The sequence below is a fragment of the Puma concolor genome, chromosome E1 (genome assembly GCF_028749965.1).
Source record: "Puma concolor isolate L17-30 chromosome E1, mPumCon1.1.hap2, whole genome shotgun sequence".
Lineage (NCBI taxonomy): Eukaryota > Metazoa > Chordata > Mammalia > Carnivora > Felidae > Puma > Puma concolor.
In genome coordinates, this window is record NC_141680.1 from 31,482,071 (window position 1) to 31,490,797 (window position 8,727).

Here is an 8,727-nt window from a genome sequence, read left to right on the forward strand (position 1 = left end):
GGAACACCCACCCAAAGAATGAGGGAGAGAAAGGGAACAATATCTAGTGTCTACCAAGTACTGCTTGAGATGTCTACATTTCTGACATATTGACTCCTTGCACCAGCCCTGTGAGGCAGGGCTTAGATGCCCTGTGATGTAGATGGAGAAATTGAGGCTAGGAGAGGAAAGAAGCTTTCTCGAGGGAAAGAAATGAGATATGAGCCAGTTCCATCCAACTCTGAATAGTAATAGCAGCAGTAGCAAGAACAACTTGCAGGTGCTAAGGGTTTACTATGTTTCAGGCTCTGTCCTAATTATCCTATTTGTGTGGCATCACAACCCAATGAAGTGGGTACTATTAGGATCACCTTTTATAGAACAAGAATCCAGGGGTCTGAGAGGATCCTTATTCAAAACAGAGCAGCTGGTTTGTGGTAGGGCTGGGATTCAGATCCCAGTCTTCCTAACTCTAGAAACTGTGGGCAAAGAGTAATTATAGTCTGAGGCCACAGGAAGAAGTTAACTGGAAAGTGTCCGAGTGTCCAGCCATGACATGACAACCATGTCTCTGCTCAAGGGGCAGCCAAGTAAGTGGCTGATGTGTTTTGTGCCCTGTCCCCTATCCCAAGCCTTCAGCCCCACGGGATCTACCAGAGGTGGAAATCGATGGAATCAGAGTCCATCTTGGAGAAAGTGGAGGAGTTGGCTCAGTCGGATTTCCTCCTTGGGGAATTTGACCTTGGAAATAGTGAGACAATGAGGCAGCTGGGACAGGAGGTTGAAGCTGTCAGCCTGTGACATACAGAGAAGGTGGCAAAGTGCACAGAGGCCACTGGAAGGCGAAGAGGCACACAGAATGGAAGGAGAGGGCAGGCCAGCTGGGAGCTGGAGAACAGCTTGTGCCGATGGGACTACCCACCCCTGTGAGAGCTGGACAGGGCTCTCTAAGGAGGACAAAGCCACAGTTCTGGCAAGGAGTCTGGCTTTGTACTGATGGATGTACTGCTGGATGGTTTCTCCTCCCCAGTCCTGTGAAGCCCATCCTCGCCCCTCAATTAGACCCCTCTGTCCCCACGGACGTCCTTCCAGCACCCACTTCTCCTACACCCACCCCTTGCAATCCTAGCGTTTAAGAGATTTTATGATCTTGCAGCCAACGAAGTTTGCCTGAAACACACACCAGCGTTGTTGTGGAGTCCAGGAAGAGTAAATTAAGTCTTCGTTTCGTTATTATTATTATTTTTTTACCTGCTCTGCTCCATGATATTGAGGTGAATTACAACTCCTTCCCACAAACAACTCTCACACACACACAGAGATGTTATATATAAAAATACATAAATATAAAAAATATATATGGAATGATATAAATACTTAAGTATATATGAAGTATATATAAAATATTTATAAACATATTAAATAAATAAATAAATAAATAAATAAGGCATGTGCCGGGCACATAATAGGTACTCAATAATTAATATATATGCTTAATAAATTATATCATAATCTTTCATTTTATTTCCACAGCTACCCTAAGAGACAGGTGGTAATTAACCCCACCCGGAGATTTAGGCTCATGGAGTTTAAGTGACTTGGCCAAAGGTCCTGTGGCTCGTAGGAAAGATGCAAAATCAGTTCTGAGCATTTTCAGTGGTTAATGCAAAAATGGAGACATGGTTGATTGCCTGGTGTATCAGTCAGGGCGCCAAGAGAGGTGCCGCTAGAAGTCTCTTGAACCTTGGCGTGGTGTCACTGGCAGTGCGGAATCCTGCCTGTGAGTTTGCGGTGTGAGCGGTGGCCTCTCTCTCTCTGTTGTTCCTTCCTCATTCTCTCTTTCCTTGATTCCTGAGGGCACATTAGAGAAAAACAAATACCCAAACTTATGGGCCACCTTGTGTTTTCTGTTTTAAAGAAAATAGCTCTCAGGGGAGCGTGGGTGGCTCAGTTGGTTGGGCCTCTCTGCGTGGGGCTCTGGGCTGACAGTTCAGAGCCTGGAGCCTGCTTCAGATTCTGTGTCTCCTTCTCTCTCTGCCCCTCCCCCGCTCATGCTCTGTCTCTCTCTCTCTCTCTCTCTCTAAGATAAAAAAAAACATTAAAAAATAGCCCTATTATAGTCCATGAGAGGATAAACAGTGAATTCTCAGGACTTAGATCACCTACTTAAAAGGAAGATGCTAATAAGTGAAAAAATACTGATTTTAGCAATGGAATGATCACTCTTGGCATTTTTGAGAAGCAGCACTCATCGATGATGGCCTTTTGCTATTCATCCTGAAATTCCATCGTGGGCCAATGAAATTCAAGTGCATGGGCAACGTGGGCCTGCCGGTGGGTTGCTCATCATGGCTCTCCATACCTCGGGTGGAATTCACTTAGTGACTGGGCGCTGAGTCCCGGGAGCACCCACCCAAGCCAGCTGTTTGGAAAGTGAGAAATATGCCTCTCTACCGACCATCGGCGGCCTCATTCCCTTTTCCAACTAAATGAGCAGATTCTGACTTTTCAGTGCACCTGACCTCCCAGCGCATGACCACCAGTGCTTTGGAGACCACTGTGGACAGATGCCAGGGGCCCGGGCTCTAGCCTGGTGGCTGCTCTGCTCCTCCAACCTGTGCTTGGCGTCTGAGCCCCAGCTCTGGACTCCAGTCTCTGTCTCCTCTGGCCCTTCTCCTCCTGCTGGCAGCCTGTTCCTCCCTTCTGGCTCCCTGATTGGCGCCTGGCCTGGAGCACTGCCTTGATCTTACCGTCACTTGTGGCTTCTGATAAGACATGTTCTTCCGCCAGATACAGGCCCAGCCAGGGTGTCACTGGAGCAGGGATTTGGGACTTGGGCTGCAGAGTCCAGGAGTGTCCGATTCTAATGCCAATCTACCCCTGGTTAGCTCTGTGACCTTAGGAAGCCACACCACCTTTCTGAGCCTCAGTTTCCTTATCTATAAAACGCAGGTGATGGGGCGCCTGGGTGGCGCAGTCGGTTAAGCGTCCGACTTCAGCTAGGTCACGATCTCGCGGTCCGTGAGTTCGAGCCCCGCGTCGGGCTCTGGGCTGGTGGCTCGGAGCCTGGAGCCTGTTTCCGATTCTGTGTCTCCCTCTCTCTCTGCCCCTCCCCCGTTCATGCTCTGTCTCTCTCTGTCCCAAAAATAAATAAAAACGTTGAAAAAAAAAATTAAAAAAAAAAAACAAAAAACGCAGGTGATGAGCTCTGCCCCTGGGAGTGTCAAGAAGGTTAAACAAGGGAGAGTTAGTTAGCACAAGGCTGGCTTAGGAAGCACAGCACTTGATGAGTGGTTGGTCTGTTTGACGCTGGGAGGTTTCGATTGCATCTGCATATGGGTTGCTAGGAGTAATACAGGAAAACCAGGTCTCTCCAGCACCATACATTCTCAGTGCTTGTTTTCAAAGGTCCTGCCTTAGAATAATCATTCTGAGGCATTACAACACTTCCGATTTGCAGACGAGGAAACTGAGGCATAGAAGGAGAAATGAGGACATTCCCCACCCCCCCCCCCCCCATCCTAGCCAGCCAGTGGGGAAGCCTGGATTCGAATCCAGGTCTCCTGACTCCCGATTCCGGAAAGCAGCACGGGCGGCGGCTTTGATCTCCGAAGCTGCTGTCCAACAATGTGCCCGGGGAAGGGAAGCGGGAGGAGAGGCTCTGCTCCCCGGCAGCCCCTCCTCCCTGAGTGCAGGCTGGCTGCCGGCAGGAGGAATTCAAGCTGCCGGCTTGTGCTCATGCTTGAGGAATGTCTTGAGAAGTCGTGCCTAAGCCCTCTGTATCTGACTCATCATCTCCCCGTCTCCAGGAGTGTCAGAGAAGAGCTCCCTTAATCCCTCCTGTCCTCGGTCCCAGGCTTTCATTTGTCAAACTAAAAATATTCCCTCCGGGAACCTCCTCTTGCCAGGGGCTGAAGGAGGTATAAGGGGAATGGCGTTTTAATGTCACTTCCTGACAGCGCCTCCTTATTGTTCCTCAGCCAGGGAAACAGAGACGGGGCAGCAGGAGCCAGGGGCCTCCGTCATTCTTGGGCCAGGGCCAGCGCCTTCACCTTTCTCCTGTAGGCTGGCTTCTTTTTTGCCTCGCTCAGGGCTCCAGACAACAGCGTTATCAGCCTGACCCTCAGCCCAGTGCCTCCGGGCTGCACGGTGATTCCACCGGGTGAGGACTCTGGAGCAACAAGTTCATTTCCTCCACAGCCCAAGGGGAGGGTGGGCTGGCAGGGTCGGTACTTGTCTGCAAGGCTAGTCTACCTGTAGATGAAGCTTGAAGGTAAAGGGGGGAAAAAAATGGCCCTGGCGCCCTAGGTAAAAAGGACACAACTGGAACTCCCCAAGTGAGACAGTGACAATGGTGGGAAGTCATCAAGATTTGTCTCCTTTCTCTCTTTCCTTTCTGCATTCTGTCCCTCCCGACAGCCCCTTGGTCCTCAGGGCTGCTCCTGAGACCAGGACCTTGATTTGGCTCTAAACCTTGGCTCATCATCATGGAGGCACTGCCACTTGGGCCCCACTGGGGTGCCAACAGAGCATAGTGAACCCTAAGAAGCATGGACTTGGGTCCGAGCTTGGGTTTAAACTCTGGCTCCGCCCACCATCTAACTCTGTGAGCTTGAGTCAGGTACCTTATCTCTGAGCCTCAGTTTCCTCATCTGTACTAGGGGATAATCATGTCCATTGTACTGGACTATAAGATAGTGTATGTAATCTGACCTTGTAAGTAGAGAAAGCTTTCTCTCTCTCTCTCTTTCTCTCTCTCCCTCCCTCATTATCATGTGAGAAAACAATGAGAAGGCAGCCTCTGCAAACCAGGAAGAGAGTCCTCACCAGAAATAACCCTGTGGACACCTTGGTCTTGGACCAAGGTGGAAATACTATGGTGTCCAAGAACAGTGAAGCAGTCTGAGCTGACGAAAAAGCTGTGAGGGGGGACCATCTGGGAGGGGCCATGGAGGCAGATCCCACGGTCCACGTGAGCCCTTGATCAGGTGTACTGAGCTAAAGAGCAGTGATGGGGTTCCTGCTGGCAGAGAGAGAAGGCACGCCCATCCAGACCTTGCAGTTAGGAACCAACTGGAACACTGCCATTAGAAGAAACAACTCCACTTCCTACCATGAATGGTGGTTAACCCAGGCTCTGGAGTCAGACAAGTTGACTTTGAACCTGAACTCTGCTGCGTGCCAGCTCTGTGACTGTAGAAAAGTTAACTGACCTCTCTAGTCTCATTCCCTTGCCTGTCAAATGAGTCATTGCTGCCACCTCCCAGCTGTGTAAGCGCCACCATGTATCCATGGTGCACAGTCCAGCGCTTCACATGTAGGAGGCACTTGATGCCTGTTGGCTGCTGCTAGTAATCATGTCATATATAATTACTAATAATTTTTCTCCTAGGATTTGCGTCACCTGCTTGAGCCAAAAAGAAGGCCCTGCTTCTATTGTTATTTGAATCGAAACTGACTGTAGCCCCTGCGTCTCCATTGGAGGGATGGCCTTCTCTCTTTCCTGTGTCTACCTTCCCACAATAAGCTGTGATTCCTGAAATGCTTACTTGCATCAGCCCCAGCCCCACTGGGGATCTCTGGGGTGCAGGTGCACCTCCCAGAGGTGGCGAAGGCCCGGGCCTCCCTAAATCCACCTGTGCCAAATGAGGGGCTGGAGAAACTTGTCTTCCCTTGTCAGGGTCAGCTCTCACTCTCGCTGTGGTCACGACCCTGCTGTCCCATTGGAGAACTCCTTCTTGGTCGGCCCTCCATGTCTTTTCTGTTTAGATGACCTCATCGTACCATCTCAGTGCTTCAGAGGTTTGCATAACTTTGAGTCCAAAAAGCCCCACCAATCTCCATCTGGATAGATGCGTAGATCTGCCCTGCGTAGATCTGCCCATCCCTTCACCAGAAGACTTGAGTCGCACAAAGGATATTGGGCGGGTGGCCTGGGACAAGCCTCCAAAACTCCCACCTCTGTGACAATGAAGTGCCTGCTTGCTTTACATATCTTTACGCCAGTGGGACTGTGCAAGCCGTCCTTTTTACAAGGAGATCTGCTCCAAAGACAATGATAATTTCACATTTAATTGCATCTGAGGTGTTGCAGATTGTAAAAGAAAGATTAGTCAGTGTATCATCGAGAAATAAAAAATGCTTCAAATCACTTATGACACACCATCCTCTGAAAGACACATCGTGATTTCATGCAGATGTAACAGAGATGTTAAAAATGTGGAATCACATGCATTTCAGAATCAGTCACAGTATTAAAATATTAGCTAATATTTCTTGAGGAATTTACCATGTGCTTGGTGCTTGTTCTAAGAGTTTTAAATGAATTGATTTAAATACTCAAAATGGCCCTATGAAGTAGAGGCTATCTTAATAATCCCACTTTACAGATGAGAAAAGTGAGGCATACGTTGGTTATGTAGCTTAATGGCACACAGTTAGGGAGTAGCCAGATTCAAGCTTAGGCAGAGGAATGTCCCTCTTACCAGACGTAAAGGGACAACAACTTTAACATAGGAACTTTGTTTCTCTGTCTCTCTCTTCCTCTCTCTCTCTCTCTCTCTCTCTCTCACACACACACACACACACACACACACACACACAGACACCGGATTTGAAAGTCTTTACTGGTTCCTTTAGTGCCATGAGAATACCAATTTACGTTGAAGATTAAGAAATTGGGGTTGGGATGATCCAGAAAGCCCTCTTCAGAAGGGAGTTTTGGTGTTTGAGCCCCTGGGGAGGAGAGGTAGTCATCCACCATGCACACAGGCTGCCCAGGAGATCTTACTTGAAAAATTTTTTTAATGTTTATTTTTGAGAGCAAGAGAGACAGAGCATGAGTGGGGGAGGGGCAGAGAGGGGGAGAAACACAGAATCCGAAGCAGGCTCCAGGCTCTGAGCTGAGCACAGAGCTCGACGTGGGGCTCGAACTCACAGACCGTGAGATCATGACCTGAGCTGAAGTCTGATGCTCAACCAACTGAGCCACCCAGATGCCCCGGGGATCTTATTTAAAAAAGAGCTCTTCTTCCTGGCTCTTTCCAGTGGCCGTTCCTGAGACTGGGATCCACCTCCCCTCCACAGCCTGGCTTTCTCACGATGATATTAGTAACATGGCCTCTCAGACCATTTTGGAATGGCCTGAGCTGCTAGCAACAGGAAACCCAATTAAAAAAAAAAAACGCAACTTCACGGGGCGCCTGGATGATTCAGTCGGTTAGGCATCTGACTTGGGCTCAGGTCATGACCCCATGGTTGGTGGGCTGGGGCCGGCATCGGCCTCCACGCTGGCGGTGTGGAGACTGCTTGGGATTCTCTCTCTTTCCCTCTCTCTCTGCCCCTCCCACACTGCTTTCTCTCTTTCTCTCAAAATAAGCTAACTAAATAAACAAGTAAATAAATAAAACCAACAAAACCAAAAAACAACAGAAAACCCCAACTTCACCAAATAGGGTTTTTTGGTATTTTTCAGTCTCGCCCAGTGAGCGTCCAGAGGTCAGTGGCCCAGCTCAGGGTGGGGGTGGGGGTGGGGGGGTGGCTCATGATGGCAACTCCTGGCCTTTTCTCTCAGTCCTGCCATCTTCGCTTCTGGACGTGTTGCCTTATGGTTTTCAAAGTGTCTACACCGCCTCCAGGCACATTTATTCACGTGCTGGTAAGAAGGGGGAGGGGGCTCTGTGTTTTTTCTTTGGGAAAGCAAGTCCTCCCCAGGAGAGTTCTTGCAGCTACTAAGCCAGAACTGGGTCACATGTCTGTATCCTCAGGCCCTTCTGTGGCCCAGGGGAATGAGCTGACCATGGCTGGTTTCCACCTGTAATGATGTATCCCCTGGGACTGGGGAAGGTCTTCCCCTCCCCAAGATCAAGGGAACCCTGACAACTTCCTGAACAAGAACAAAAGTGGGAAGTAAGCGTGGCTGTTGGGTAAGCCGCTGGCAGTGTCTGTCCCTGTCTCCTTGCCCCTTATTCTTCTTCCCTAACAGTCTCTGCCTCACACCACCCCCTTCTCCACTTGCTTAGGCCGGGGGAAGAGAGGGTGGGGGGAAGAAGCTGCAGTCCTATCGCCCCCGGAGCCCTGGAATGCGAGGACTGGTGAAGGGAGGGGCCCCCTCTCTGGGCTCCCGGGGCGCATCCTGGAGCTTACCACGTGCCTGACGCATTGTAGGCGCTCAGTAAATGCCGGAGTGAATGGATGAATGAATCCTGGCCACGAGCCCATGTGCCTTGGCCACTCTCTCAGGAATCAACATGGGAAGATCGGGCCTCCTGCCGCCGCTGGCCCCTGCAGGCGGGGCGTGCGTGAGCGCGCGAGTGTGTGCGTGCGTGCACACTTACAGCTCCTCCCTGCCTCAGATTGAATTACTTAGAAACAGGCCTGCGCCAACCTGGCAGAGGCTGCGTTTAACACGACGGTTCCCACAGTTTCCCAAATTCTTTGGATTCGGCAAAATCCAAAAATAAAACAAAGCCCCCACCCCGCCCCCACCATCTCCTGCTCAGTATGTCTCTGGAGACCCGTGCTCTGCTCCAGCAATGGGTTCCGGGCGTTTGGGATGGATCTCCAGAGCCCGCTAATCTGCCTTTCCTCCCAGCACGTGCTCCAGGCCCGGGACGCGGCCTTCCTCCTGGCCTCTCCCTGGAGCTCAGTGTGCAGGCCTGGGTGTCAGAACTCCCCGGGGGCTCAGGCCTCTGTTCTGCATGGGCGCGCTCCCATTCTGTGTTCTGGGTGTCTCCCTCCAGGACATCT

At 50.5% G+C, this 8,727-nt stretch overlaps 1 long non-coding RNA gene across 1 annotated transcript; it reads right to left on the reverse strand.

Annotated features, from left to right (window-relative positions):
• Nucleotides 1-1,372: 1,372 nt before the first annotated feature.
• On the reverse strand, nt 1,373-8,274 carry LOC147574246 (uncharacterized). The gene is made up of 3 exons (XR_015243717.1): nt 8,125-8,274; nt 6,641-6,714; nt 1,373-1,830 (listed from the first exon to the last, which is right to left on the reverse strand). It is a non-coding gene; the product is annotated as an uncharacterized LOC147574246 (long non-coding RNA).
• Nucleotides 8,275-8,727: the final 453 nt, after the last annotated feature.